Source organism: Mytilus edulis, chromosome 7 (assembly GCF_963676685.1).
Source record: "Mytilus edulis chromosome 7, xbMytEdul2.2, whole genome shotgun sequence".
Lineage (NCBI taxonomy): Eukaryota > Metazoa > Mollusca > Bivalvia > Mytilida > Mytilidae > Mytilus > Mytilus edulis.
Window position 1 is genome coordinate 45,592,568 of NC_092350.1, and position 27,656 is coordinate 45,620,223.

The window sequence follows — 27,656 nt, forward strand, 5'->3', positions numbered from 1 at the left end:
ACACACTGCTCGTAGCCTACGTGGTTTATTGTGAAATTGTTGCGGATTCAGATTGAAGGCGGTTTCTGGGGGTTGAAACCCCCTTTTTTGGACGATCTATGTTTGGAACCCCATGCATTTTAAAAATGCATTTACCCGCTGCTGGTAATCGAGACATCTTTAGCATCTTTAAAATAGGTTCAAATCATGAAAAGGTGCTTTCATCACTACTAGCAAAGTTGTCCAAGATTTTTTTATTCAATTCTATGTAATGAACATTTAAATGACTTATAGTTTATAAGTGTGAACAAAACTTATGCACAGGTTACTAAACCAGGTGTATAGATGTGAACAAATTCAATGAAAAACCAGTTTACATTACATCAAACTAATTGTAAACATGTTTACTGCACATGGCGTTTGGTTTGAACACGGCCTAATTCAGCCAGTTTATATGTTCATATGATATTAAAGTTTGATGTCAAATAAAAGCTGATACATTATTCTTTCATTTGATACCAATTTGTTATGATATCTTCATTCTGGAATTTATTATAAGCGTTCCCGTGTTTGAAATTGAAAAAGACAAAGACAAAAATCCGAAAATCACACTTTAACACAATTTACAAAAAAAAACTGCACAGTGGGGAAAACTCTAAGACAGGGCTAAAATGAAAGTATAATGTTTACTCTATCTTCATGTGAATTGTAGCCATGAGGTATTTCGGTCCATTAACCTCTTTAATTAAGCGACTTTTAGCGATTTGTCACTCCAATATATGTAGATTTGTACAAATATTTAGTTTATTAAAAATAAATAGTTTGAGGGCCTCAAGAAAGATTACCGTAGTTGTTTTACCCACTTAAAATAAAGTATGTAGTTATATACTTGCTTACAAAAACACTTGTAGCGTTCATTTTGCAGGGAAATTTTTCCAAATAGGGAGTGACATGAAGAATTGGTATTAAATACCTTCATTATTCTTTATCGCACTCATCTACAAATAAGTTGAACAGAAATATCAATGCATGCCAAATGGCACTGACAGTTAGTTAAAGCATTATGATATAAGTCAACATATAAAAAAGCATATAACAAAAGTAAAAACGACACTTGATGGAAAACTAAAGACTGTAAAACACGAAACTCTTCGAATGTAGGTGTGTAACAAAAACAAATGTAATACTTCCTGTTCTTTACACCTATCCATAACAGGAGACTCTAACCCTTTTGACCCAGTCAGTCTCGTTCCGGTTTTTTTTGGTTTATGTAATTCCCCCAAGTGTTGTTTTGTATATTTCTAATCCATTTAGGAACTGTTAAACTACTATGTATTGTAAAAATATATATTGCCATACTAGATTAAGAAGAAATATATATACATTGTCATACTAGATTCGAAAGAAAGCTGTGTGCGAGTTTGATTAATGCTGAAGAAATTCTGAAATGTCTCATTGTGTTGTAGTTATTCATTCCTCGTAATTTTAAGCCTCATTGTATATAAAACATATGTTCTGCCACAAAAAAATATGAGCTTTACCTCTATTTTGTCTCTATAAAACGAAAGCGCCTACATTCAAAAGAGAATCTGCATGTCCTTTGGCTTGTCCTTTTATATAAGAAAAATGTATGTCTACGCTTTACGAATTTTTATATCGTTATTCAGATTAAAAAAAAGATCATTGGACATCACAGTTAATATGTTATCTCTCACAATAAATACATAGAACCTAATAAGTCAAAACGATTCAAAAAGATGCTACCTAAGATACATATTAGCTGAAGCACGCAAATGTTTATTTTATTATGTAGATATGTTGATTGTGTTATATAGTATAGTTTGCATGCGTACTACATCATCTTTTCAAAAACAAAAATATGTTTATTATCTGATCTTAATTTAACTTAATGTCCTCACGTTAACAAACAAATTGCCTTCAGTTTTTATGTATATGCTTTTGTTTATTTTTAATTGCATTTAATGTTCGTACCACTGTCATGCATTTTTGTAACAAACACTATTAAACATAATGTTGGGAAGTGGTTGAAATCTTTATCTCCTCATTATTTAAATTATTCAAAATAGTATTTCTGCATGTTTCAAAAGGATATGTTAATGTAAAGACTTGATTTTGCAAACACATAGGTTATTAAGGTAGAAAATGTGAACTTGTTTCAATTTGTCAAAACATTTTTATTCCATCATTCGCACAACAACGTGCAACCACAAAGCAGGATACTTTCACTAATGATTTGTATGTTTTACATGTCATTTGCGTCATCATTAAGTATAAAATATGGAGCACAAACGAAATGTGTTCATCAAACTCATTACAGTAACAGTGGCATTTGCTTATGTAAGTACATTTTTATCATATTATCATAAGTTTTTATCATATCATAATAAGAATAAAACACAAAGTTGCAAAAGAAAATTCAGGTGAGATATTTGTAACAAGCTGAAAATATCACGCTTTCATCAAGATATACTACAACACTAGTATTCATTCTTATTTTTACTTGAAGTATGTATTTAAAAATATATCATTTGTATGGAATGAGTTCCGTGGTTTAACAATTGTGACATTGTTACAGTGTTAAAGTTGTACAATGAAAACAATAAATAGGATATTCCTAATCAACTTTATAAATTTCTAAAAAAATTTAGATTTCCAATTTGGTTCATGTACATTTGACAACTAGTAATCTTTAAAAAAAAACAACCATGCGATATCGTGACAGAAGCTATCGTATTGAAAGTTATGCACAATATCTAAATAAATGTATTCAAATTCCTGAATACCAAGTTCTTACAATTACTCTTTACAGTCGTTTGCATCCAGCTTTTTCCTTTTCAAAACTAGGACAGATGATTCATTTTAACAATTTGATATCATACATACATAACTAAACCGGATTGGTCCACTTTTGTAGAGTGTAGCAGAATATTTAAAAGAAGAATGCAGATTTCTGTTTGTTTAGTCGCCTGTCTGTTGTTAATGTCAGTTGGAGGTAAGAAAAAATAGTGCTGTTTTTGGCCTTTATATTTTATTGCTCTTTCTCGAGTAATCAAGGATCAGAGAAAGAAGTAAGAGGTTTGGCTAGCTATAAAACCAAGTTAAATCCACCATTTTCAACTTAAAACAATGCCTGTCACAAGCTAGAACGATGACAGTTGTTATCCATTTATTTTATGCGTTAGGGCTCTTTTTTTTTTGCCATCTGATTAGGAACTATCCGTTTTTAATTTTCTTTGAAGTTCGGTATTTTTGTGATCTTACATTTCATTTAACTGATAGAAATACAGTTTCTGGACTGGCAGGTATCTTTTCTTGATGTTTCGGTTGAACCTTAAGAAAGGGAGATGATTTTTTTTTTATTTATTGAAGTCCGCCTACATTAAGATTTGTTGTTAAATATTTTTTGTCAATTTTTATAAAAATCGTTTTGGATGATACGTACTTTATTTGTTGATCTATACATGTCTGTAGTTCTTTCTTTTAATTTTTATCGCTGTTCAATTGACGTGTGGCCTCCATTTCCATTCATTTACTAAATTAAAAAAAAACAATTTACTTCTTACTTAAGGGCTGTGTCGGGAGGCGCACAAGTGAATACATAAGGGGAGCTGCTTCTTAACCTTGAACCGAATCGAAGTTTTTGGAACCTTCTTTACTTACAAAATGATGATATATTTAAGAAAATTTCTATTAATTTTCACAAGATATATCCCTACACTTGATGAAAAAAAATATGCAAATATTATAGATAAGATGTGTGTTACAATTATAAATAAGAAAACAAACAAACATAAAACAAAGGAAGAAATTGTCTGTTATAATACATCAGTGTTGAAACAAACCATATTTGTGTGTGAGTGCGTCCCGCTCCGAACCATTTTCGTCCAACATTGTGATTGCCGTGTACTTTGAACATGTTAAAAATTCAGTTTTCTCGTAACATATTTGAATGTTGGAGGGTCTTTTTAATTTCCAAATGTTTGTTAGGTATATGACAAAATATCCTTAACCGGTTCATGGTATAAAAATATAAAAAATATGTTTTTCATTGAAGTCAACATGGCAAATGACGAGATGCTGGAAGACAATGGACTCATTCATGAGTAAGTTTGGTTTACTTCCATATATATTCCATAGATTTGATTTGTATAAGAGTCGGCTATCATTTGAGTGAGTTGGTTCAGTTATAATAAATAATTAAATATCAAAGGTCGATGTTTCTAGGTAAATATTTTTAGCAAGCATATGAAGTTTTTAAGAAACATTGGTTGTATTATAGATTTTAGTATATTATTAACCGGTTTATTATTATTAGATGTAAAGGTCTCAATCCCATACTGTAAAAAGCAAACACAACACATAAGGGTATCAATGAAACACATACGGAAATTCTTAGATAAGCAACGCTGATGTATATTGCAGGAAAATCGCATTGGAAAAAAAATGAAAACAAATCTATAGTTTTACTTCAGTATAAGTGTAAAAGTAGATAAAAAATGGAAAGTTTCAATCGAAAGCAAAACCTGAAAAGAAAACATCAGATCATATTTGGACAAAAACAAAAAAGTATAAAGTTGTAATAAAGCACAACAAAGAATCAAAACAAAAATATAAGCTTCGGAAAGAGTTTTTTGGTCTAGACAGCCATATTTCGATTATCTTCAGTAAAACAATTCTCTAACCACTGAATCAGAGGCTTCCGACTATGAAATGGTACACACATAATGTGGCGGCTGTAAACATGATAGCAGGCGTTGGTTTACCAATTGAATTAATCAATACCAGTACATTTTCGTCAATTATTTATACATGTCTATGTATGCGATTAACTTTATAAGAGGGACATTTGATAATGTTGTCTCTTAGCGACACTAAAGATATCAATAATGTCCATTCACCTATGCCCTGCAGTTAGTTTGGGATATCATTCTGATGATCTGAAGCTCTATTTAAAAAAATAATAATAAGACCACTTACAGTTGTTTGAATTAACCAGCAATTCAAATATTGGTATTAGTTCTTGTTTTTGAAAACATGAAATGATAAAAGTATGAAGCCATACTTCTGGAAATTTATGAATGTTCAAATATTACTCAATCTAACCATCGAATTGTATGCTAATATGTATTCTTTTAACAAATACCAACTACCAGTGTTGTTTTATTTTAGTCGTGTGAAGAGAGCTCCATGTTGGACTCGAAGATGTTCTCGTAACCGTGACTGCTGTTATGGATATTACTGCTCTTACAGAAAATGCCAGCGCAAAAGAGGCTAATGAGTGTAGACATTCATCATTTGCAAGTCCTATGAAGCCAAAAAGATTTTCAAGAAAATCGTGTTATTTAAAATGTTGGACTTGCGTAAATGCTCAGCAATAATTAAAATTATTCAGATTTATTTTCTTTGGTATTTTTCTTGCATTATTGTAACAAGTTCAATGATACCTAAATTCAATCTCACTAACATTCATGGCAACGTAAGTTCGAGTCAATAACATGGCTTTCAACACTCAATAAATAAATGATGCAATCGTATCTAAGCAAACTTACTAAAAAGGCAGCACTTTTATAATGAAATTACTTTCATAAAGGGTAAAGTTATTTTCAAGTTACAAATGTGTACAGCTCCTAATATTCACACTTTGTATGAGAACGTGATGTTTGCAACTTAATATCCAGAATTAATTAAACAAATGAAGATTTTTGGCGAAATTAATATGTTAAGATATATAATTTGCTACGCATCATCCATATCTTATTATTGGTTCACTGTCCAATATTAAGTTTCTGTGTAATTCTATCGAAATGTAATTAAAAAGAGTATAATTGAACAATGAATGATGTTTACTACTTAATATTCTTAGCTAATTGATGGAAATGATAATATTTGCTGTGAAATAAGAGACAAGAATTAAAAAAAATATATATAGCAAGAGACCAAAGTCCTAGAACTTTATTTGTGAGAATCAAAATTATCTTTTGTGCCGACAAATTATTTTTTTCACTCTCATTTAACTAAAAAGAAATGCAGGTTACAATAGCAAACTTATAAGTTTCAACAAATATGGACGAAAACAAAACAAACAGCTTCCCACATATAATTCATAGAAACATTTGTAAGGGTTCCGCGGAACTTTACGTTTGCTGTTAATAGCAAACTCGACAAAAATGAGCAAAAAAATCAATACAAATATTCCTCTTGATACTATCTTTTGATTGAAAGAAGCTTCTGTCCATGTGTGGTACAAATCCAGGTGGTTTAGGAATCTTACAAATAAGACAAATTAACAAAGCGGATTCGCATTAAAACAACATATCATTTATCTATAAATAAACTCATCATAGATACCACAAATAAATTTTGTATTTACGTCTGGCGCGCGTTTCGTCTACAAAAGACTCATCATTGACGCTCGATTCCCAAAAAGTTAAAAAGGCCAAATAAAGTACAAAATTGAAGAGCATTGAGGACCAAAATTCAACAGTTTTGCCAGTTATTTCTGAGATAGAAAAGCCTTTGTAATAAAATTGAGAATGGAAATGGGGAATGTGTCAAAGAGACAACAACCCGACCAAATAAAAAACAACAGCAGAGGGTCACCAACAGGTCTTCAATGTAGCGAGAAATTCCCGCACCCGGAGGCGTCCTTCAGCTGGCCCCTAAACAAATATATACTAGTCCAGTGATAATGAACGCCATACTAATTTCCAAATTGTACACAAGAAACTAAAATTATAATAATACAAGACTAGCAAAGGCCAGAGGCTCCTGACTTGGGACAGGCGCAAAAATGCGGCGGGGTTAAACATGTTTGTGAGATCTCAACCCTCCCCCTATACCTCTAACCAATGTAGAAAAGTAAACGCATAACAATACGCACATTAAAATTCAGTTCAAGAGAAGTCCGAGTCTGATGTCAGAAGATGTAACCAAAGAAAATAAACAAAATGACAATAATACATAAATAACAACAGACTACTAGCAGTTAACTGACATGCCAGCTCCAGACTTCAATTAAACTGACTGAAAGATTATGATTTCATCATATGAACATCAGGCATAATCCTTCCCGTTAGGGGTTAAGTATCATACCATCATAACATATATGAGAAGAACATAACCCGTGTCATGCCAACAACTGTTTTTAGAATAAATGTGTTTAGTTCCGATGCAAAGACCTTATCAGTGACTCAATATTAACGCCAAAATATGCAATCTTTAATGACTTGACAACAGTATCGTAATTATATCCCTTCTTAATAAGTCTATTCAAAGGTTTTGTAAGTTTCTGAGGTGAATACTGACACCTTTGTGCTTTATAAAGAATATTTCCATAAAAAATTGGATGTGAAATACCTGAACATATTAGAAGTCTGCATGTTGAGCTATATTTACGAATGATTTCTTTATACCGATGATAAAATTTAGTAAATGTTTTGACTAGTTTGTGATATCGAAAACCCTGGTGTAATAATTTTTTTTTTTTTTATATTACACTTTATATGTTTACATTTTTGTCAAAACAAGTTAAGAAACGTTTACCAGCTCTTCCTTTATATATCTCTTCAACGGTTTCGGTACTTATCCTCGATACTACGAGTTACATCAAGAACGGTACCATTAATATTATAACGGACCTCCATACCAAACAAACGGACAAACATCAATTCCTTTCTCATAAAAGTTGCCATCCTAAACACTGCTCCCGTGGTATCCCATTCAGCCAGGCATTGCGAATCAAGAGAATATGCTCTACTGAAAATACGAAAAATGCTAGACTTGGACAACTTCGTAAACATCTAGTTGTTCGAGGACACAATAACAACATCATTGATAGCGCTTTCGACAGAGCAAACAAAACTAGTCGCCAAGAACTTCTTGAGTACAAAGATAAGAATAAAGCAGCTTACAGAACACCCCTTGTACTCACTTACCATCCTGATTTTAAAAATGTGTCATCCATTGTTCAGAAGCATTGGAAAATTATAGAAAATGATTTAAATCTAAAAAAAAGTATTTTCATCACCACCAGTCATGGCCTTCAGAAGACCTTAAAACATCCGTGACAAATTAGTGACATCTGTATTAGCAAAGCAGCCTAATCCATCGCCCGGTTGCTACAAACAATGTGGTCGAAGGAATTGTTTGTGTTGTAAAACTCCCAATACAAGCAGTTCTTTCATCAGCTCCGTTACTAAACAAAATTGTACCATCTACTCTAATTCCAACTGTAAAACGGAGAACTCCATTTATATATTAATATGTGACACTTGTGGCATTCAGTATGTGGTAGAAACAATGGACAAATTTAATATTCGGCTCAATAACCATCGTTCATCGTACAAAACCAACAAAAACTGTCCTCTCACAAGACATCTTCGTTCAACGAAACATCCTTTTGATAATGTTACTTTCCAAATTATAGAAGTCAACACCGAGTGGGACACCACGGCGAGAAGGAGAAGAGAAAACTTTTGGATCCACCAACTCCACACTTTAGAACCTGATGGTCTTAACGAAAAAGACGAAAAAAGATACAGGAAAGATAAAGAATAATTTAAAACAAAGCATCGTCCTTTTTATCCCGTAATATTGGCCGATGGACGTTGCTAACTCCAACTACCAATTATGTATTCTTAAGGTAGCTAAATCCAAGTGCAACATATACATTGAGCTGCAAAATTTTCTTATTTTCAAAGCAGCTAAATTCAAGTGCTCATAGACATTTAGCTGCAAAATCTTCTTATTTTAAAGGCAGTTAAGTGCAACATAGACGTTGAGCTGCAAAGGTTTCTTATCATATACATCCGATTTCACCTGGATAGATGCACGCTTGATAAAGCTAGTTTGGGATGAAAATTTCAGGAACTCAATTTTCGGCTCTCTCTTGACACCATTTGCGAGTATGGTCTTGAGGAAACGATGATAGTCCGTCGTACGGGGACGATAAATGGCTGGCCCGTGTTAAGAGAGAGCCATATCTCTTGCACGTTAAAGACACCCTTGTAGATTTCGAAAAAGAGTAGGCTAATGCCGCTACAAGGCAGCACTCGCACCCGCAAAGTGGAAAGGGATTAATATAAGTTGTAAAACTTGTTTCCCAATCCACTATAAATAAATATGTTTAAACTAAAGCTAGTTGGTCTAGCGAAATATTGCGTTTATTTTCATCATTTTGTAAATATTTTAAACATTCTTATATTTACATACTAAATAGTGTGTTAAAATTACATTGTTAGGCAATCTATATATATATATATATATATATACAACTCGTCTAAACATCAACCCAACAATGTTAGATCTGTAAATTTGCTTTCGCAAATTTTTTTGTTCTTCCCTCGCCGGGATTTGAACCCCTGCTACTGAGATATCATGACACCAAATCGCCTGCACTGTAGCCGTCCCGCTAGACCATACGACCACCTGGGCTTCATAAAAATGAAACTTTCGGTGGCCGGGTGTTACCTTTCCACGTCAGTTTATATATATACTAGTAGGCGTAAAAAAATAGTTTTTACATGTGCAGATATATATATTCATAAAATAAATAGTAAAATAAGTAACAATTTTACAGTTCCAGTTCAATCGATTTCATCCTTCCATTGGGACTCTTCGGGATAACTGATTAAGCGTCGTTATGGGCGACGTCGTTAAGGAGGTTTGTGACGTTCCGGCATTGTTCGTAATTGAAATTTCTCGGGATTTAATCTTGATCGGAACGTTATTATATAATATCGTTCCATCTCCTTTCGAGAGGCCTTATACCGTCGTCATTTAAAAATAGGCATTATTTGATTTTTTTTTACCACAAGTGTCAAGATGGGCACTAATTGCCGAGTTTCTGTATTGTGGGTGTTTTATTTGTTCTTTATGAAATCGCACCGTATGCAGAGGCTATTACCGGTTTGTCTAATATAATTTTCGTGACAACCAGGACACGTGACGCAGTAAATAAGGTTTGTTGTCTTACAAGTCATTTTGGCGTTCACATAAAGTTTTCTACCATCTTTAAATGTTTTCATTCTGCCCGTTTCCATATATTTTAAATCTTGACCGCAAGCCCCGCATCTTGAATCTCCGCAAGACTTTTTTCAAAGGCACTAACGTTCGGATCGAACTAAGTGTTTCTTTAAGTTTTTAGGTTGTCTTCGGGTGTAGATCAAGTTTCCTTCCAGTATCAATTTTTTCATAGTTTCACTTTCATGTAGAATCGAACCGAACGTTTTTAATACAATAAAATCAAACGACATTGCAAAGATTTGCGTTATAACGGAAACATATGTAGAACTATCAAAAAATAAAGTCGTGTGGAGTTAATACGCTTCCGTAAATTATGATTTAAGCACACAAATATCTTTTTCTTTATTATGTATATATGTTGATTGTGTTATATATTTTCACTTTCATGTAGAATCGGAGTTATATGGAAAACGAGAAAAATGGGTCAGGTGAAAATGAAATGACCTCGTTTTATAAAAGCTTTTAACATCAGTACTAAGTTTTGTCTTTATACAGGTGTTCATTATTGAAATCCTAAATTTATGAACGTTGACACGGATTTCAACATTTTCAGTCCATAGATGTTTAATATATTTTCATTTGCTCACCCTATCTGTATAACTATGTAGATTTGTTTAATTATGTCGTTTATTTTAGAATAGTGGTTTGAGGGCCTCAAGGAAGATTACATTTGTTGTTGCTAATTGTTTAAACCACTTGAAATAAAGTTTTTACTTAAATTCTTGCTTACATCAACACTTGAAAGGTTTCAAAATAGGGTGTGAAATGAATTATTGCTATGAACACGAAACTCTTCCAAAAAACTTAGGTGTGTAACAATAACAACTGTAATACTTCCAGCTCCATACACCTAACCATAACAAGAGACTCTAACCATTTTGACCCAGCCAGTCTCGTTCCGTTTTTTCTTTAGTTTGTAACCCGGATTTGTTTTTTTCTCAATCGATTGATGAATTTCGAACAGCGGTATACTACTGTTGCGTTTATTTGGTTCATGTTATTCCCTCAAATGTTGTTTTGGATATTTCTAATCCATGTAGGAACTGTTGAAGTACTACGTATTGTAAAGATATACACTGTCATACTAGATTAGGTCTTTACAGTTAACATATTAATCTCTCACAGCAAATACCTAGAACATAAGTCGAAAAGATTCAAAAAGTTGCTACCTAAGATGAACACTGGCAGAAGCACTCAAATGTTGTTTTTTATGTTTATATGTTGATTGTGTTATATTGTATAGTTGTTTATGCATAGTAATGGTGCTTGTTTGCATGCGTACCACATCTTCTTTTTAAAGCATATGTTTATTATTTGGTCGATTTCAGGTCATCACGTTTGAAAATAAATTGCATATTCGTTCGTTTTGTTTTATAATTTTATGTATATGCTTTTGTTTGTTTCTAAATGTCGTTAATGTTCGTACCACTGTCGTGTATCTTTGTAACAAATAGTCTTAAGCTTAATGTTGGAAAGTGGTTGAAATCTCTTCCTCCTCATTATCTAAATTATTTAAAATAGAATTTATGCATGTTACAAAAGGATACGTTAATGTAAAGACTTAATTTTGCAAACACATAGGTTATCAAGTTAGAAAATGTGAAGTTGTTTCAATTTGTCAAAACATTTGTAGTCCATCATTCGCACAACAATATGCAACCGCAAAGCAGGATACTTTTACAAGTCATTTGTATTTTTTTAGATGTCATTTGCGTCATTATTTAGTGTAAAATATGGAGCACAAACGAAAGTTGTTGTTAAATCTGAAACAGTAACAGTTGATTATGTAAGTACATTTTTATAATTTTATAGTAAGAATGAAACACAAAGTTGTTAGTTTTCAACAATAGAAATTTCGGTGAGACAATTTTAACAAACTGAAGATTCCACGCTTCCAGTCAGATGTGTTACGTCACTTAAGTCCATTCTTTGTTTTACATGAGGAATATATACATATGTATATATTTTATATGGATTGAGACACGGGGTTGAGCAATGGTTTTGTTCCAGACCGTATGAGTATTTGGACCGTACGCGTACGGTCCAGACTGTATGCGAATACTCGTACGGTCCGACCATACGCGTACGGTCTTGTACGAGCTGGATTTAAAATGTATTTGGATGGTTTAATTTTAAGCGAACATACCTTTTGTTGGCTTTTACAAATCAATATTATTACAATTAGTGAATAACTAGAATACGTGATTATTTAATTTTAATCAATTTAGATTAAGTATTTATTTAAATGTCTATATGAATCCTTATTTATTTTATTTTTACTTATTTTATTTCCATAGATTTTTTTTTTTTTTAATTTCTGTCCAGAATTTTTGTTTGTTTTTGTAGTAAAGTTCGTAAATATTCTAAAAAATATCTTCCAACATTATGATTACTTCCAATAACTTCAATTTCAATGAGTGTAATTTGCTAAATACATGAGATTAACAGATTAAAATAGTTGAAATATTAAGTTTTTATTCAATTTACAATTTAACTTTTAAAATTAATTCGAGATTTCAGTTATCTTGACCTGTATAATACATATTCTAGTCTAATCAGTAAACTTGACCAACTTCTAAAAATTAGTCCGACCGTACGCGTACGCTTCGACGGTATGAGTATTTTGAAAAAGTACGCATACGGTCCAGACCGTACGCGTACGGTCAAAATACTCATATGGTCCGGAACAGTTACATTATTACATTGATATCAAGTTGTACAATGAAAAATATTAATTTAATGATCAGAACCAACTTTATGTACTTCTAAAATGTGTATATTTCCAGTTCGGTTTATGTACATTTGACAACTAGTAATCTTTAAAAAAAAAAAAAAACACCATGCGATATCGTTACAGAAGCTATCCACAATATCTAAATAAATGTACTCAACTTCCCGCATACCGAGTTCTTACAATTACTCGTAACAGTCGTTTGCAATTATCTTTTTTTTTTTTCAAAATGATGACGGATGATTCCTTTTAACATTTTAACGATTAGATATCATACATTCATAACCAAAATCATTTATCTTTTGTAGAGCGTAGCAGAAAACTAAAAAAAAAGAATGAAGATTTCTGTTTGTTTAGTCGCCTGTCTTTTGTTAATGTCTGTTGGAGGTAAGAAACAAATAACCGCTTTTAGTCTTTGTGTATAACTGTTGTTTGTTGAAATTAGTTGTATTGCTCTTTTTCGAGTGATCCAGGCATAGAGAAATTAAGGGATTAACTTTATCACTTAACTGACAGAAATACAGTTTCTGTGTTGGCAGGTATCCTTTCTTGTTATCACAGTTGAAATGTAAGACATATAGATCTTTTCGCTATTAAGTCATAATATGTTGCTGCTAAGTAAGTTTTGTCAAATTTTATAAAAGCATTATGGATTATACGTTGATCTATAAATGTCTGTAGTATTATTGTATGTTTGATCGCTGTTCAATTGACCTATGGCCATCATCTCCATGTATGCACATCTAAATATTGATTTTTTTCTCTCTTAATAAAGAGATGGGAGTTTCTAAAAACCTTTTTTCTAATGAAATGAAGATATATCATAGCAACGATTGTTTTTGGTTGTTTATAAATGATTTGTGTACGTATTTTGAATCTTAAATGCATTATGTTAGCAAAATATTTCACTACACTTGATGAAATAAAATACACTATATATAAAACTTATGTGAGAAACAATTTCTGTCAACATAATTGTGTTTGCATTGTACATAAACATGTTAAAAAATATCAGTTTTCCCGTATGTTGGAATGCCTTTTATCGGTTTACAATATTTATATGTTTTTCATTGCAGTCAACATGGAAAATGACGAAAAGCTGGAAGACAATGAACTCAGTCATGCGTAAGTTCGGTTAACTTGTTTATAGATTCCATAGATTTTATTTGTATAAAAGCCGACTTTCAGTTGAATGAGTTGGTTAAGTAATAATAAATAACCTAAATATCAAATGTCGATGTCTGGTAAATATTGTCATCGCGAATATGAAGTTTTTAAGCAACATTGGTTGCATTATAGATTTTAGTATATCATTATTGGATGTAAAGGTCTCAAGCCTATACTGTGCAAACACTACAATACGATGAACAATGTATCACATACAGAAATACTATGACATGCAACGCTGATGTATATTGAAGGGAAATCGTATTGGAAAAAAACAATGATTTTTTTTTATAGTTTTAAATCAGTTTAAGTGTAAAAGAGGGACGAAAGATACCAAAGGGACAGTCAAACTCATAATTCTAAAACAAACTGACAACGCCATGGCTAAAAATGGAAAAGACAAACAGAAAAACAATAGTACACATGACACAACATAGAAAACTAAAGAATAAACAACACGAACCCCACCAAAAACTAGGGGTGATCTCAGGTGCTCCGGAAGGGTAAGCAGATCCTGCTCAACATGTGGCACCCGTCGTGTTGCTTATGTGATTACAAAATTAATCCGGTAAATAGTCTAATTCGGTAGGTCACATTCATGAAAGGGAAGGGGATTGTAGTTACGACGTAAGGAACATATCCGATATCATTTGTGAAACGGTTTTTCCATAACGGTCAACCAACTCGTGATGGCGTCCGTAAAATTTACGAAGGGATGATTTCAACTTCACCATTTGGAACTCTTGGTTTAACAGCTTCCTTGTGAGCAGTAACCCTCTATCAAGAAAATCATGATAGGAAAGGCAAGCACGGGGATATCGTATCAATTGGGAGATATATACCCCGTATGCAGGTGCTGGTGGAATGTTGCTACTTAGAAATGGAAAGTTCACAATTGCAAAGCTGAAATCATCTCTTTTGTCGTAAAATTTTGTTTTCAACCGACCCTCATTGTCAATTTCTAGATGTAAGTCCAGATATGAAGCCGACTTAACTGAAATAGTAGATATAAAATGAAAAGTTTTAATCGACAGCAAAAACTGAGAAGAAAAGCATCGGATCATATTTGGACAAAAACAAAAAGCATAAAGTTGTCGTAAAGCACAACATAGAATCAAAACAAACCTACATGCTTCGGAAAGAGTTAGCCGTTTTTGGTCTAGAGAGCCAAAGTTCCGATTATCCTAAGTAAATAAATTATCGCCAACTGCTGAATCACAGGTTCCTGACTAGGGACAGATACATACATAGTATGGCAGCTGTTAAAAATGATTGCAGGCGCTGGTTTAAAATATGAAAATCTTGAAAACAACACGTTTAATATCGTCTTGCGTCTGAAACGCTTTTCTGGATTTACCTTCATCAGGAATGCTCAAAGCCAAACATTTGAAATTCGAAGATGTACAAATACCAAAACCGTTGAAGAGCTATATGTCAAAAATACCTAAAATAATTAGCCAAATTCATCTAAAGCCAACTTTGCCTGAGGGAGTTGAAATCTTAGTTTCTTAATTATTTCAAAATTTATAAACGGACAATTTTAGTAAAGTTTGTTAAAACATGTCAGTACCGAAGTACTGACTACTGAGCTGATGATATCCTCGGGGACTGATAGTCCACCAGCAGAGGTATCGACCCAGTGATGTAAAATATTGAAAACAACACGTTAAAAAATGTCTTGCATCCGAAGCGCATATCTGGATTTACCTTCATCAGGAACGCTCAAAGACAAACATTTGAAATCCGAAGATATCTAAATACCGAAACCGTTGAAGAGGAATTGATCAATACCAGTATACTTATACATGTCTATGTATGCTTTAAACTTTATAGGAGGGACATGTGATAATGAGTTCTCTTAATCGACTCTAAAGATATCAATAATGCCCATTCACCTATGCCCTGTAGTTAGTTTTCGATAGCATTTTAATGATCTGAAGCTCTATTAAAAAATATTAATAAAGATGTAGACCACTTTCAGTTTTTGCATTAACCAGCAATTCAAATATTGGTATTAGTACTTGTTTTTGTAAACATTACATGATAGAAGTATAAACCCATACTTCCGGAAATTTATGAATGTTCAAATATTACTCAATCTTAACATCAAAATGTATGCTAATATGTGTTCTTTTAACAAATATCAACTATCTGTGTTGTCTTGTTTTAGTCGTGTGAAGAGAGCTCCATGTTGGCCTCGAGGATGTTTTCGTGACCGTGACTGCTGTTATGGATATCAATGCTCTTACAGAAAATGCATGCGCAAAAGGGGCTAGTGAGTTTATCCATCTATCATTTGCAAGTCATATGAAGCCAAAAAGATTCAAGAAAATCATGTTATTTAGAATGTTGGACTTGTGTAAATGATCAGCGATAATAAAAAATATTCAGATTTATTTTCTTTGGTATTTTCCTTGCATTTTTGTAACAAGTTCAATGATACATAAAAAAATAAAACAATTTCACTAACCTTCTATTGTTCGAGTCGATAACATTCAATAAATTAATGATGCAATCGCATTTAGTCAAACTTACTAAAAAGGCAGCACTTTTATAATGAACATTACTTTCATAGAGGGTAGAGGTATTTTCAAGTTGCAAATGTGTACAGCTGTTAATAAGCACACATTTTGTATGAGAACGTGATGTAAATTCTAAAAAGCAAACAGTACCTTAATATCCCGAATTAATTTAACAAATGAAAGATTTTTTGGCGAAATGAATATGTAAAAACATATAATTTGATTCACATTTTGAATAACTTATTTTTGGTTCATTGTCCAATATTAGGTTTCTGTGTAATCCTATCGAATGTTATTTAGATGAGTATAATTGAACAATGAATGCTGTTCACGATTTAATATCATCAGTCTATTAAATGAAGGAAACAATAACATTTTCTGTGAAATATGAGACAAGACTAAAAAAAATATATATAGCAACAGAGCAAAGTCCTAGAATTTTATTTACATAAGTCGAAATTATCTTTTGTGCCGGCAAATTTATCTTCTTCTTTCATTTAACTAAAAAAGAATGCAGGTTACAAAAGCGAACGTTTCAGTTTCAACAAATATCGACGAAAAACCAAATAAACAGCATCCCACATTTACTACATAGAAAATGAAACCTAGATCTACGTAAATTGTTGCATACTTAACCAAATATCAAGAATGGCCACAGATACATATATGTTTTGTATAAATCCAATTTACAATTACTACTGATACTTATAATCGATATCCATGTCAACATTACAAGTGCTGATTACTGGGTGGTGATACCCTTGCTTATAAAGGTTTAAATATTGAATTAAACTAATAATAACATATTAAATAAATAAACGCAATTCAATGCAATATATATTTATACATGTTATATTTGTTAACGATTCAATGAAACAATTTTAAATAACACAATGCAAAATCAATTAATAGCTTCTCTGTTTACATTTTAAATTGCCTTGTTTTATAATTAAATCATAAATCTTGGTACCTTTGATTTACATCACTGGGTCGATGCCACTGCTGGTGGACGTTTCGTTCCCGAGAGTATCACCAGCCCAGTAGTCAGCACGTCGGTGTTGACATGAATATCAATTATATGGTCATTTTAATAAATTTCCTGTTTACAAACTTTAATTCTTTTGAAAAACTAAGGATTTTCTTATCCCAGGCATAGATTACCTAAGCCGTATTTGGCACAACGTTTTGGAATTTTGGGACATCAATGCTCTTCAACTTTGTACTCGTTTGGCTTTATAACTATCTTAATTTGAGAGCACTGATGAGTCTTATGTAGACGAAACGCGCGTCAGGTGTATGAAATTATAATAATAATAATTGGTACCTTTGATAACTATTATATATACTTTACATTATATTATACACTCTTTATTCGTTGCAACGATATTTGATATGATCGAAAGATACAAAAGGAACATTCGGACTCTTATTTATAAATTGAAGTCCGTATCAAAAACAAAATGTAATTATTCTCTAGTATATTACACTTTATATGTATACGTTTTTTTGTCATAAAAATAAGATGCCCGTTATTTCAACCATATAATAAAAGAAAACAGTTCCACTGACAGGTTCATTTTATTTCATATTCTTAACTTAAGGAATATTCATATAAGACAAATTTAAAAAGCGGGTTTGCTTTAAAACAACATTTCATTTATCTATAAATAAACTCATCATAGATACCAGGCTTAGATTTTGTCTTTACATCAAATGTGCGTTTCGTCTACAAAAAAAAACCTCATCAGTGACGCTTGAATCCAAAAAAGTTAAAAAGGTTAAAAAGTACAAAGTTGAAGAGCATTGAGGACCAAAATACCTAAAAGTATTCCAATACAGCTAAGGTAATCTATTTCTGAGGTAGAAAAGCCTTTGTAAGTATTACACTTTATACACATAGGATTATTATTTTGTGTTATATTCTATTTTAACTTATTGACATGGACTATTGACGAACGAATTCTATTATCATGCTTTGGCTAAGTCTGATTTCACTGTAGTGGATTTGAGCGCTGTCGGACATTTCTACTATTGGTCAGTACTTTTGACGGTTTAATTCTTTTGTTCTATATTTTATGGGAAGACATCTTGTGGTCAACACATATATTTACCTGTCTGCAAATTAACAACTTTAGAAATTAATATATGCAATAATAATTCTGTGATTGGAGTTTCTTATATAAGGTCAGTCCTATATCTTTCTTTATTAATTTTGCAATAATTGTCCAAAAGTTCATATTTTACACGTATGAATGTCGAGAACGAGAGTTAAATTTCATAACAAAGAAGATCGTAAATGTATATTAAAACATAAGAAGAGTTGAATTTTACGATCATATGAATTAATACTTCAATAACCTATTAAATCTGGTATAATGATTTGAAGATAAAGTTTACATATAAATTGAATGATTGCGAGTGTCGAGTGGACCGAATTAATCTTGTAATGTTTAAAAGTTAATCGAATTAAAGTAAATCGATATAAAAACTAAAAATAGATATCAAGGTTTAATATTGAGTTTTACTATAAACAATAATCATTGCTTAACAAAGATTTATAATAATCATTTTTGTTATACAGGTATATTTAAACCTTGGTTACCAAAGATGTAGTGTTTGTATTATAATGGTTTATATGGAAATGTGCCACTTGCACGATATGTGAGGTAAGCTAAGTGTATTTGTATTCTTGTTTCGCTTAGCTTTAGTTTTTAATATTTGCTTTGCTTTTATTGTTACTTTTTGTGATTAGTTGCTGTTTGATTTAACAAACATGCAGCTTATGTTTTGTGTAGTTTATATTATCAACACAAGTATTGTTCAATAGACTTTGGTATGAGACAGCATATGAGAACATGTATCATAATAACTTAAAGTCGAATTGGTATAATTGTAATTGAGACAAGTATTTGCTATGGTATCAACATTATATTTTTTTTATCAGATACATGTGTATGCAGCTAAATAAGTTTGCACGATAATGAATTACGAACATTAGTTTTAATTATTATTACTTAGTAAACAGATTTATCTATCTGTATCTTATAAGTACATTTATATTTTACAGGGCTTTATTTACATATCCATTATAGAACTTCGTTAGTCTGAAAAAAAGTTACAGAACCCTAGATTGAAGTTTTAGTTATTCATTACTGAAAGCCTGAAAAAAAAACCCAGCTTTTACATACATATATTTAGAGAGACGAAAAAAAAAACCAGTTGAACAGTTAATGGGCATACTCAGTTTGTTTCTTTGAACAGTAGAATAGTGTCGCTTATATTTGACCTTACATGTATGGCCTCAGATTTTAGCCAAAACAATGTTTGCGACTTGATATCCTGTCAGTGAATTGATTTAACTAATGGGAATAATAAGTCTTTTGTCGAAATGAATATGTGAAAAATACATATAATTTGATACGCATAATGCATATCTTGTTATTGAATCACTGTCCAACATAAAGATCATCTTGAGTAATTCTATCGGAATATAATTAACAGGCGTATAATTAAACAATGAATACTGTATATGTCTTAATATCCTCAGTTTATTTAATGATGGAAATAATTTTAAAAAAAAATGGAAAAAAAATATGTTCGATAGCAAATATGAGACAATAGTTGTAATCATACATAGCAACAGGGCAAAAATTATTTTTGTACAAAGCATTGGACAAAACTTATGAAATGCATATGTTTTTCACATGATATATAAAACATATGAAAAACATAGGTTGCAAATTTTTCTATGATAACAGAGTCCTATTACTTTATTTTTGTATAAAATGGTGTTTTTCACTAAATAATGTATGTTACATATGTGACCGATTAGGTTTTAACGAGTATCGACGAAAAAAAAGAACAGCATAAAGCTTGTACTATATAGAAAAATAAAACTAGCAGTACGTAAATAGTAGCATACATGTAGTTAAATAAAATGCAAAGAATGTCCGCAGATACATATATATTTGTTTAGATCTTTGACTATTCTAAATCATTAAAACTTTACATGGCTTTCAACTGAAACTACATATTAGCGTAATAACTAGATAACAAACATAAGTAATATGTTTAAAGGTCACATGAATCAACTAATAAATTCACTTCTTTAAAAATGAAAGCAGTTCATTTTAATTATCACATTAACTGATAAATATATTTGTCAGTGATTCAATGAAACAATTTCAGAAGACATAATATATAATAATTTAACATGATCCCTTTATACATTTTAAATTACCATTTCCGATATCTAATCTTACATATGATTAAACACTCGTTATTCGATGCACCGATGTTTGATATTTATATGACTAAAATGAAAAAAAGTCATTAAAAGAGTGTCAAAAGACACCAAAGGGATATTGCAATTCTTACTGACAAATTTAAGTCAGTATCGAAAAAAATGTCATTATTGTAAGAGTATTACACTTTATATGTATATTGTTTATAAATGCCAGTAAAGACTCATTTTCCTGGCCTAACCATTTATTTATGTATTCTTATCCGGAGAGAACTAAACAGTCAAGTGGTCTCCTAATTTTTTGAGTGAAAAAAAATAATTGTTGAATAGCATCTCTTATATTTGACCGTGCCTGTCTAGTCTAACATTAAAGACATAATTTGGTTTGCGACTTGATATCCTGGATTTAGAAATCGATTGAAAATGATATCAATAAAAATATGTAAAAATATATAATTTGATACGTATTATGCATATCTTATTATTGGTTCTCTTTCCAATATTAATTTATGAGTAATTTTATCGAAATGTAATAAAGAAAAGAGTGTAATCAAACCATGAAAACTGTTTACGACTTGATTACCTCAATTTATTAGCGTGTTTTAACACATGGCGTTGTCATATCATTTTCGAGCGTTGAGTTTGAATGTGACTCTGATATCACCCAAGAGTTTACATATAGGAACAGAGCAAAGTCCAAGAGCTTTGTTTTTGTGTTTTTTCTTTTGCGAAGACAAAATTGTCTTCTGTCAGTTAACTCCATCAATTTTAAACTTGATATCTTTAATAAATGAACGCAATTTTATGTAATTAATATATTCAATGATAAATATGTTTGTCAGTAAATCAATGAAACAATTTAAGAAGACACCGTTTAACCCCGCATGATTCTGTTAGAGCATGTCCCAAGTCATGAGCTTGTAAATCAGTTGTTTTCGTTAGTTGGTGTACATTATATTGTTTTTCGTTCATTGTGTTTTACCTTAACCAGGCCGTGATTCGTCTTGTTTGAATTCTTTTACATTAGTCATTTCTGTACCTTTATTAGCTGAATATGAGGTAGGGGTTTTGCTCTTTTTTGAAGGTCTTATGATGACTTATAGTTGTTAAGTACTATATCATTTGGTCTCTATTTGAGACTTGTCTCATTTGCACTGATGCCTTATCTTCGGTTTTTTTGTATTAACATATTGAAATCGAAAAAGGTTATCAAGAAAATATATTTGAAGAAGCAAGCAACTTTGTAACACAAAAACAATTAAGGTATCATTTTGGAATTCAGTACTCGGTACTACAGTGATGTACTATTAACACATTAAAACAAGTGACAACTCTATGATAGAAATATCCATTGGATCACTAGTGAAGGTGATACATGGCTGAACACACAAGTTATATTCATAAATACTCTTCATATTAGCACAGCAATGTTAAATCTACAAATTTGAGTAAACTCGAAGTTATTTCAATTTATTAAAAGTTGTATCTACAGCACATATTGATTAATATGACTAGAAACACATCAAAGAGACCGAGTTTGTCTATTCAATACGTATGCCAGACTTGCTTTTCGTCAATGTGACCAGTTAGGCATACAATTGTGGACAATCTGGCTGTTGCCATCTAGTACTGAAGGTAGCATATTTGAAGATATTGAAGATTTGACCTTACATAGTAGCACATGAAATGTAAGGTCTAAGTATGTTATCTTCACACAAAGGACGTTTCAAACTATTCTCTAGTGTTACAGAAATATAAGATTCTTTCTGGTTACAAAAAAGATCGCCTTATTTTCTTAGTCCATTGTAGCAATGTCTTAACGGGACAAAACAACAACACCTTGTATACTAACTTATGTTATAGCTCAAAATAAGATAATATATATGGAAAAAAATGAATCTATATCTATGATTACGATCCTTTTTAAAATTCATATGCTTTGATGTTTTCCTACGTGACTTTTTGATTTCAATACTGTTGATAATGATATTAATATAAATCATCTTTTTTGATACAGAAAGTAGATAACAAATTCCCTTACAACAATACAAAATAAAGAGATGCGAGTATGATTGACAATGAAACAAAAACATCAATACAAAATAACATAGAACCGGGCTATTACAAATATGGCGTTCATCAATGAGCAAGGTCCATATTGTATAGTCAGCAATAAACTGCCTATCAAGATGGTCTTTTAAAACGAAAAGTTCAACAAACCCATGAGATTGTTTGAGGCTAATGTGGTCATCTTACTGGTTATATTATTAACTAGATTGTTTTTCCTTAAAAGATCATTAATGATCAAAGTTTATCGTCCAATATTGGAACTTCATATGTTTATATCAATTACATAATTGAAACTTGACCATTGCAACGGATATTACTTCCAATCAGTTTATCAATAACATTATCAGATGACGAAAGGTAATTAGAAGTTGCGGTATATATATATATATGTAATATATGCAGTCAACTACTATACTTTTTCATCTGACCGGACAAAAAACAACTATGGACAACGATGAGTATTATAACTACGGTTACTACGACTTAAACAGCACTTGTCCGGATGGATATTACATGTATACATTAGATACCATTGGATCCTGGTCATTTCATGTTGGAGCTGCGATGGCATACATCATTGCGATTTTCAATGTTCTCGTCGTCTACATGTTTATAAAGACAAAAAATATCACGCCAACAACTGTAATTTTCATCGGCCTAGCTTTCACAGATACTTTATCAGCACTTTTCCTATCGCTACCTCGACATTATGGAATAATTATGAACTACATTTCACAGATCGATACTCTGAACTCTAAGATAAGGTATGAATATTGCACTTTCTTAATCATTGCCGAAGGACCACTATTCTTTGCGATACACGATGTCTCCATCTTCTTTACAACCATGCTAGGGGTGATAAAATCTTTGGCGATACAATTTCCAATCTGGTTCAAAATCAACGTTGGGAAGAGGATTCCTGTAATGATGTCACTTATATTTTTGGCCACCAGTATTAGCTTGGAAATGCATCCAGTGTTGACCTTTTCTTTCCAATCAGATCTCGATGGTTGGTGTTGCAACAATGAAGCCTATTCGACATACTTTTATGAATACAGTGTCGTCGGGCAGTGGGTTCTTCCGATTATATATTTGACAGCTTTCATCACAATGATCATAACGACCGGCTTCATAGTAGGGAAACTAACCTGTTGTCGATCAAGTATTTCCATGGTGCAGATTTCCGATGCAGCACGTCAAAGATTTCGCAGAGTATCGATAATTGTGGTTATAATCACCGTTGTATTTATCATATCTGAGATTCTTGATTTCGTCCTTATTATTTCTCCACTTCTCGTGTTCGTATTTGGCCTTCCTGACGTCTTTGAATCCAAGTGGTATTCTGAAGCCTTCCGGTACCAAAGACTAATCTTAGAAACTGGTATGGGATCGCTTTTCTTCATTTATCTGACAACCAGCAATGAGCTTCGTAACAATTTAAAGGGATTGTTGACATGTAAAACACTGCTATCGAGATCAAAAAATCAATCGACTAGAGTACATCGAAAACAGATGAATATAACAAGAATAGCGACAACAGAGACCTCTGGAGAGTAGTTGAGGTTGACTTACAGATTTTTTTACCACTGGATCGATGGAGTTTACAAATTTGAATGAGATGATTCGTTTTAGCAGATTGATACTTTATTGTTATGTATATTTTTGTAAATTAAAATGTCAACATTTTTTCGATGTTTTAATATTTATTGTAACGAACGACACTTTCGTGAAACAATTTTGTTAGTAAAAACTTCTGGCTTCTACCATAATACTATGATAGTTGTATAAAGTGTAAGGTTGCATGTTAGTTACGTAAGTGCGTAACTGTTTGTGATACTGTGGATTCATAATTATTCGTTGGATACCAATTTTTGTGGGTTTCGTGTGTTCCTGTTGTTCCATTGTTTTCCTCTTATAGTTGATGGTTTCCATCGGTTTTAATTTATACCCAGATTTGTTTTCTCTCAATCAATTATGACGTTTGAACACCGGTATACTGCTGTTGCGTTTATTGATAATTTTGTTAGTATACTCTCGATACTTGTTTCAAAAATAATTGGTATACTATTTGAGTGTTTTCAATGTTTTGCAATTTCAGAATAAAGAAAAGGTTGATGTCGTCTTTTGGTGTAAAGGATAGAAAATCAATTTGAAGACTTCGGTCAGAATTTAATTAAAGTATAAGTTTCATTGAGTGTATGGTCAGAACTTTTTATGTATTTATTTGATAACACAAACACTGAGTAAAGGCAGATACATTTACATTTTAGCAGTTATGAATGTATACATTTTTGTGAATGAACACATAGAAAAATTAAAAGGCAAGTCTTGGGCTGTGCGCTGTCAAATAAATTTCTGAAAATATCAAGATTAACATTTAGAGGAATCAGAATATGTGCAGATGATGGTTGTGGTACTTTATTTGAATAATGTGTAAAAATAAAAAAATAAAAATAAAATTCAAACTTATGTTTACTTATGATTTTTGTGTACGTTAAGGATGTGTATAAATATATCAGCAATTTTGTGTTCTATAATTCCCTTTAAATTCATAAAAATAATTAGACAACGCTAAAATACAGGAATGCATACATATTTATAAAAAAAAACAGGTTTGGTTGCATTTTATTCCAATGCAGTTTGATTTTGATAGTTTATATTAATAATTATCATGGTGTCCTTATATCCACAATCTGAAAGTTGATAAGGAAACACCATCAGAAGAACCTTCATGTAAATTGGTAATTTATTAGGGAAAGGAATGCATCGTTCACATATAAAAAGCTCAAAAAGTTGGCTGCTTAAGGACCTTGTGTAAACAAAAGGCAATTATTTAAGTACAAAAGTTAAAGTATGTCAAGATAAACGTTGGTGGCTGCTCAGTATTCCTGTTAGACAGTATACAGAAAGTTTGTTTTAAAAAAAGTCATGAAAGGTACCAGGCGTAATTTTGTTCACCAGATGCAAGTTGCATCTACTTAAGAATCAGAAGTGACGCTTGAATCGAGTTAATAGGCCAAATAAAGTATGGAGATTAAGTGCATTAAGTGGAAGATATCCGAAATGGTTTGCAAAGTACAGCTAATGAAATCTATTTCTGGGTAGAAAATCTTTGTTTTTCGAATATTTCTAAAGGAGTAGGTTCAGTAAGACCCCTTTTTGACCCCAAAATATAGCAGTTTTACAAAATTGTTTAAATGTAAACTTTTAGGTTTGTTTTGGAAGGTATAATGCATCTGCTACATAAATATGGGCTGTTTTGGCATTACAATGCATATATATCGGGTAATTGCATCATTAAAGTCATGCTAAATTACTGAAATCTTCACAATTTCAGCATTTTAGTTAAAATTTTAGACGGTTTCCATCTTAAACGAAAGTGGCCGCATTCGTGTTCATTCTTGATATTGAAACGTAAGTTGTGTTTAATGATAATACATAACATATATAAAGGTCGAGGATGAACACGATTGCGGCCTCTTTCATTTTTGACAAAAACCATATGAAAAGTGACAGTTTTTGGCATATTTGAGAGATTTTTTATATTTAATCTAGAATCGGAGCGATTTTAATGAGTGTATCAGTTAAAATCTTTCAAAAAAAAATTGGATCAATTGAAATAGACATTTATAAAAGTGTTTTAAAAGTGTCCAAAATCTTTCGTCAGATGAACTTGAAATTTGAGGCCAAAACCGGCCCTTACCGGACCTACTCCTTTTGAAAACAATGTATTTCTGAATATAAAAATAACAATGATAATGTATGTCAACACAGAAGTGGTGACTGCAAGGCTGTTGATACCCTTGGAGACACTTTCACATTATAGGCATCCTCCACGTGAATGTAAAAATATCAACAAAGATACCTGGCATATAATTGTGTATTCTATACGAGTGTTTTAACTACAACATATTAATTAGTGACACTCAAATAAAAAATGAGACAGGCCAAGTAAAAAAAGTTTAAAAGCCCTTAAGATAACACGTTAAATATTTGATAAAGAAAATAAATAATATTGATATCTATCTCTAAAAATGTTAATCAGATAAAATCAAGTTAAGATATCCGAAGCATATGTTTATTTTTCGACTTTGGAGGTTTGGATTTACTTATCACCTTATGGGTTCAGATAAACATAGAAAATTTCATAATTTCTTTACAGACGTACAAATATTTAAGTATGTATAATTTTCAATAAGGAAAGCCGAAATTCCCCCAGAAAAATCCCTTAGTACACCAATCCATTACAACCTGTAAGACATTTATCATGTTTAAAGTATGACAATATTACTTTACTGATGTTCTAAAAAGGAAAATAAGAAAAACACTGAACGCCAAGAAAATTTCAAACAGGAAGTCCGAAATTAAATGGCAAAATCAAAACCCCAAACTCATCAAACTAATGCCGAATGGATAACAAATGTCCTATTCCTGACTTGGTTTATGGAAATTTCGTCTGTAGAAAATGGTGGGTTAAACTTTTTTTATAGCTAACTAAACATCTAACCTGTATGACTGTAGCATAAAATTCTATCATATTGACAACAATGTGTGAACAAAACAAACAAACGAAATAGATATAAATTTTAAAAATAGGGGTACAGCAGTCAACATTGCGTTTTAATCTTTTTTTTTTAACAACAAATAAATATTCTTTATTCTTCAAATTGCTTGTTACAACTTTACTTCATTGTCCAAGCTTCAATAAAGTATCCCTGTGAATTACTTTCTGAGTATCCAGGAAAATACACAGAATATAAACATTATTTTTTTCCATCAATCAAATCAATCTTTTTAACTTTATAAAAAATACATTTTGAGATACTGTTTTGTTCTCATTCATAAACCTTCGTAGTTCCTTTATAAACATAGCATACACATCTAAAAAATTCAGTTTTTG

At 31.6% G+C, this 27,656-nt stretch overlaps 1 long non-coding RNA gene across 1 annotated transcript; it reads left to right on the plus strand.

The window, feature by feature from the left end:
• Positions 1-2,911: 2,911 nt before the first annotated feature.
• Positions 2,912-16,317, plus strand: LOC139481576 (uncharacterized). The gene is made up of 3 exons (XR_011654636.1): positions 2,912-2,992; positions 4,055-4,103; positions 16,092-16,317. It is a non-coding gene; the product is annotated as an uncharacterized lncRNA (long non-coding RNA).
• The last annotated feature ends 11,339 nt before the right edge of the window (positions 16,318-27,656 follow it).